Raw genomic sequence first — 6,000 nt, 5'->3', positions numbered from 1 at the left:
CTTTGTTTCTTTTCCTGTTGTTGCTCGATAGAGAAAAAAAAAAGCTTTTTTCCCTTTCTCTTTGCAGCAATCACGTATTATGAAAGAGCAGAATACTCTCAGAAGAGTGCTCTACATATGCAGACTGTGATATGGGCCATACCCTCACCACCTTTCCCTGTGGGTGCTTCTAGTGATGTCTACATGACGTATGCACACAGGTACTTTGTACTCACTCTGCCCTGACCTCCAACCAGGAATTCGGGAGCTATGTGTAATGGATCATGCTAGCAGCACATGGTTATTAAGCCGACTAGTCTGTGGGCCAACTCAGAAAGCAATCAGAGCAAACTCAACCCCTTTTAGAGCTGTCTTTTTGTAGTACTAAAGGACCACCTGTCTAGGGAGGTGACTGTAAGTCATGCCAGCACAGATACATGGCAGAGCATGAGCTGCCTCACAAGAAATGCCCCCATAGGAGGCATGCACTTAATGACACTTAATTGCATAGTGTGTTTGGACTACGGATTCTGTACTTCTGTTCTTGAACAAGTCCAAAAATAACCCTCTATTGATAGACGTATAACAGAACATATCTCCTCTCTGCGTAAGCAGTCCATCTCAATGGTATAAACATAACCTTTTGAACCTTTGCAAATTATATTTTTCTATCTGTCAAAAAGAGGATTTTTTTTCCCATCAAAACGTGCATATTTTATGCATGTAGAAGATTGGTATGTCTATACCTAAGAAAAACATTCCTGATGAAACCTTGGCATCGGGGCATAAGGCTGGGGAAGAAAGGTGGGCTTTTTTTCCCTTTCTGCAGAATATTTTTCTTTCTTCTGGCAACATGCTGCTTTCAGTCTTATGGTGAAATTTTAAAATGTCACTTTTTACATGAAAAATTAAGTTGTACATATGCATGTATGACCTCCCAGCATTTAGTTTTAAGCTGGAATGTATGTGTAAGAATATATAAATACAGAGAGAGCACAACAAGAGAAAAATCTGTTTCTACAATATTGCATTTTTATAAGACTTACACATTCATGAAGGGATGATAGAAATGAGACAGTTTCTGTACAATAGAAAAGAAATTAAAGGCAGAACTTTCCCAGTGTTTCTAGCAGGAGAGATGTGTTCTTTCTCAAGTTTAAATCCAATATCAACAAACTTGGTTAAGCCATTAAAATCCACAGAGGTATGGGATTCTTCATGTTGTTAGGACTCCCAGAACATACATATCCTTGAAACAATGTGTTTTTGAGACATATCCGTCTTGGTTTTCTACAAAAAAATAGATTAAAAAGCATAAAATAGAGAAAAAAGCCTAAAATATTGCTTTCAACCACCAAGAAGAGCCTTGCATGAAGGCACAATGTAATTAGGAATTTGCAATACATTGATGCTCAATGCCTTCCCAATCTGCAGGCTAACCAGGATGGTACAGATCATTTATTCTATGGCCTGATGCAGCCTATTATTGTTACCTTCGGGCAACCTTGTCCAGTCTGCAATGGCTCCTTTTCTTACCAGTCTTTTGGGACATGGCAATGGAATAAGGGAATAGTCCTGACTTCTGAAACCTTGACTGTGACCTTGATGGTCTGTTTGAGGGTAAATACTCCTTTTAGTCAAGTCTACAATGACTTATTACATTCTGTGTTTTAATATTTATAAAAGTCATAGACAAAAGGTGCTACATATTGCAAATTACAGTTACAGGACTATGCCCTGAAGTCTTTTTTTCAGTTTGCCTGATCAGTGGAATTTTAGTTGAGTTAGCATTTGGCCTGTTTATTATTAATTCATACTATGAGAACTATTCTAGCTTGTTTTGCCTATTTTCAGGAGGATTTAAACTGTTCCAAGCTGCATTACAGAAGGCAAAATCAGAATAATTCATTTTCTCATATCTCTGTTGAAATCCTGAAGCATTTTAGCTTAAGATACATTTGCTTATACATTGAATCAGGGTATGGAGAGTTTATAGGGAATAGAAAAGGGATTGGATAGAAATGCTTTAGATGTGACTCATGATCATGAGTGTTCAGTTCAGAAATCTGAACTCAGGTTTGCCTGAATGTCAGAGGACATTGCTTGCAGGTGGGTTTAAACTTTCAACATTTTCCTCATGCTGTTTTTGCTGTATTACACAGGTTACCTTTGCCCCACAAAAGTCTGTTGGTTCCTACACTCTATATTAAATGTGAACAGCAAATTAAAAGCAGATAAACAAGTCTACAGCACAACAGACTATTTTAGTACCCAGTGAAACTAGGGTAAAGGTTGCAGCTGGTTAACAAATATTTTGGCAGTGTGTATAAAGGAGTGAAAAAGGAAATCCAGAATGCTGAGGTTTGCAGGATCAAAGACTTTTCAATTTGTATTAATTTTTAAACACCATAAAATGCCTGACTTGAACATACAGGCATAAAATAGCATTCATAATGTTTTTTAGTAAGAAGACTTGAAACAAGGAGCTGCTGGCACAGATCTTTTGAAGACAACTCCAGCATTACGTTTCTATGGAGGAAATTTACTTTTGAGCTATTACATATCAAGGCAGCTGAATACCTTAGGTGGAAATATAAAGTAGGATGAACCAGGGTAGTCCAATTTCTGTGCTCCTCCCAAATGTATTTCAGCAGAAACAGGATTATCTTCTTTTAGGGCTTGACCTGACTGCCCTGATCAGCCTAAATTACCACACTTGAAAAATACCCACAGGGTTTAACTCATGGGAAATCAGAGGAAGCAGAGAGAGAGGTGGGCAGGACTGGTCTGGAATGTAGAAAACATCAGTATTATCAGAGGGACCAGATGGGCTCTCCCACTCCACATGAACATGAGCAGCATAGGAGCTGCAAACTGTCTCCCATCACCTTGAGTACAGCTCAGTTTGGAACTGGAAGACTTTGCTGGTATGGATGAGTATTCAATTAGGTACTGGGCTGGCCTTGTACTGTGGGCTGACACTCCTGTCAAGACAGGCCTTTGGTTCTGAATGTGTCTCACAGCAATGGAAGACCTAACTTTCCTCCTGCCCACCTTGCAAAGCCAGGCTTGAGGCAGATCTGAGCCCTGCTGACCAGCTAATGCTCAGTCTATGGGGTGTGTGAATTCACTCCCAGTGAATTATACAAGAATTTACAATAGCTTACGGGAAGTGCACTCATTATTAGTTTAATATTCATTGGAGACTACGTTTAAGTCAAGCCAAGTTTTCCTTTAAGAGTACTAAGTATAGATTATTCACAGAAGGCCAGGCAGGCAGACAGTGAAACTTTGTTTGGCTCTGCAGAAAAGAGAATTTCAGGGTAAAGTTAGTGTTGTTTCTATGTCTCAGAGTATCAATGGACTTTTACCCACACAGTATGTAACTTGGCATGTTGTGCTATCAGGCGCTCTAGTGCATGTTTGCTCTGCTTCTTCCAGCAATCCGCTATATCTCTCTTGTTTGATACTGGGAAGATAGGCAAGAGACGTTACAGCTGAAAAGCACGTGATGTTGTTTTGAACACATTTTTGAAAGATGGAACGATACTCTGGAACTTTCTCGCCAGTTCAGTCTCTCTCCACTGGATTAATGCCAGTGACTGACAATAGCAGTCCTTGATACAACAGAACCAGAGTCTGAGGTTTTGCTCCAAAGAAAAGTATTTTCCACAAGAAATATAAGAAATTTTAAACATGTGATTTGGTCTACCATGAATGAGGCTTCAAACGAACATGATAGAATATGTTAACAGAGGGACATTTTGATATATTCAATTAGATAAATTATCGGTCCACCTTCCAAACAGATTTTCTCATCATTACATCATGTGCTTTTCAGCCACCCCATTTAACATAAGGCAACTGCAGAAGCGATTGCATTGAGAGTCTGAGTAAACATGAACTACAGGCCAAACTACAGAAAATATGTATGCTATTACAAGACTTCCACAAAATACTTTAACCTGCTTTCAACAGGTATTTTGTTCCACATATATATTTGAAAGTTACTTCCTTAAAGAAGCTCAGCACAGACACCCTACTTAGTAGTTGTCATCACCATGCTTTTTACTTGGCTTTCTGGACTTGTAAGCATGAGTAGTGAAAATTACTTCCCCACAGCATCCCTTGATTGTTTCAAAGCAGTGCATGACCACAAATGTTTTTTTCTACAGATCTATCTGCTTGTGGTGGCAGGTCATTTTTTTTTTTTTTTTTTTTTTTAATTCTTTATGTAGTTCTATATGAATTTAATGGATCTAGAATTTAATGGATTTTGACGGTGACTCTGTGTTCCAGGGCTTTCATCAAAATGCAGTGCAAACAGAATAATTCAAAACCAATTTGCTATAAAAACTTATTTTTCCTTGAATGTGCTAGAAAATGCTAGAATTTCCCCTGCATCTCTAAGAAAAATAAATATGTTTAGCAGAAAAATGGTGTGTAAGTGGTTGAATAGAAGATGATATGAAGCATCAGCTGCTACAGAGTGGACCTGGCAAGGGATTTTGACTTTTGAGGGCTACAACAAAGCCTTGCTTTTTAACTCACAGTACTAGAAACTGTACCAGTTAGGTACAAAACATCATATTTCAAAGCATCTAGTTTTTAGGGCTTAAAAGCTTCATAAGGAAGGTGCAAGTTTTAAACTTCTCATGTAGAAGCTAACTTGGACTTTCAGCAGTACAGAGGGATTGCCACACAGAAAAGTTGCCTCAGTTCACACATATCCTTTCTGATATGAATCAAATGGCACAGAAGATGCCTTGCTATGCTGAGCATTGGAGAAAAAATGCAGAACCTGAGCTCTTTCCTATCCCTTTGTAGTCCTACATGTCCCAACAGAGGAGTGGATGGTGCAGCCCCATGTTCCCCAGAGAGTAAAGCCTGCAGCAGCACTAGGCTTACCTACAGAGGAGGGAAGAGCACTTTGGTGGTGTTTCTTTGAAAACAGCAAAGAGCTTCTGGCCCTTTGAAAGTTTTTCATGAAAGCTGACCATGCTTATTCTGACATATCAGAACTCAGCTAGAAAACTTCCTTTTCTTAAAGTAAGTAAATTCCGTTAATATCAGCTGCTGTTGTAGTTGACATAATTATGACAATATGAAAGATTTTTGGTATCCAGCTCCTTTCTTGTACACCACCTTAACTAGAAATTTATATGTGCTTAACAATTAACAGTAGCCAAAAGTAAGGAAATATATCATTTTGGGCAAAAACTGTCTATAAGATGGAAAATGGAGGGTGCAGGAAAATGTCAGCAGGTTGGCAAGGGAAGTGGCAGAGTCTTCCTCTTTCACTGCGTTCAGAGACTAAATGTTTCCTGAAATATATTTTTCAGCCAGGTGCAAGTTATTGGGCTCAGCAGAGGCCAACATCCTGTGGTCTCTGTTGTACAGGAGCTTGGATGAGTTTATTTAGTAGTCCTTAAATTCAGTAAAACTATAAAACACCAGAAGAAGGGCTACAGCTCAACTGGTATGGGCTCTATGAGCTGAAAGGCAGGCAAGGGAAAACAAAGACAGCAACGAGGAGAGGAAAGAGATAGAACTTTCCAGTTTTATAAATCAGAAGTGGACCCCTTGTCACCAATACTCTTACATCAATGTAACAGCAGAACAACACCTATATGCAGCTACGTTAAAAAGCCTTGCAAGGGAAAGCATAAAGTTTCTCAAATTTGAGGCTTTCCAGAGGCTTTGAGGAAAAAAAAAATTGTAAAAAAGGCACCCATAAAGGACTTCATAGTTTTAACAGTATGTAAAACAACTTAGTTTATTATTTGATATGTACAGGTAATAGTGTTTCATTTCTGTGTTTTGCCCAGTTTCTGTGGGTAAATATATTTTTTTCCTGTTGCTGGTAGTTTATGAAACATTGACAGTAATATACACGAGTAGTGCCGTAAGTACTAGAAAAAGCATTGTAGTGCATATTGCAGAGAACAAATAAACAGCCAACAATGTATGGCTAAATGTGAAATTACTGGCTGCTCTTCAGCAGTGCTTTAGGAAAATTGT

This window comes from Streptopelia decaocto (assembly GCF_964273445.1).
Source record: "Streptopelia decaocto genome assembly, chromosome: 2".
NCBI lineage: Eukaryota > Metazoa > Chordata > Aves > Columbiformes > Columbidae > Streptopelia > Streptopelia decaocto.
The sequence above is the reverse complement of the archived record's forward strand: the minus strand, read 5'-3'. Positions refer to the sequence as shown.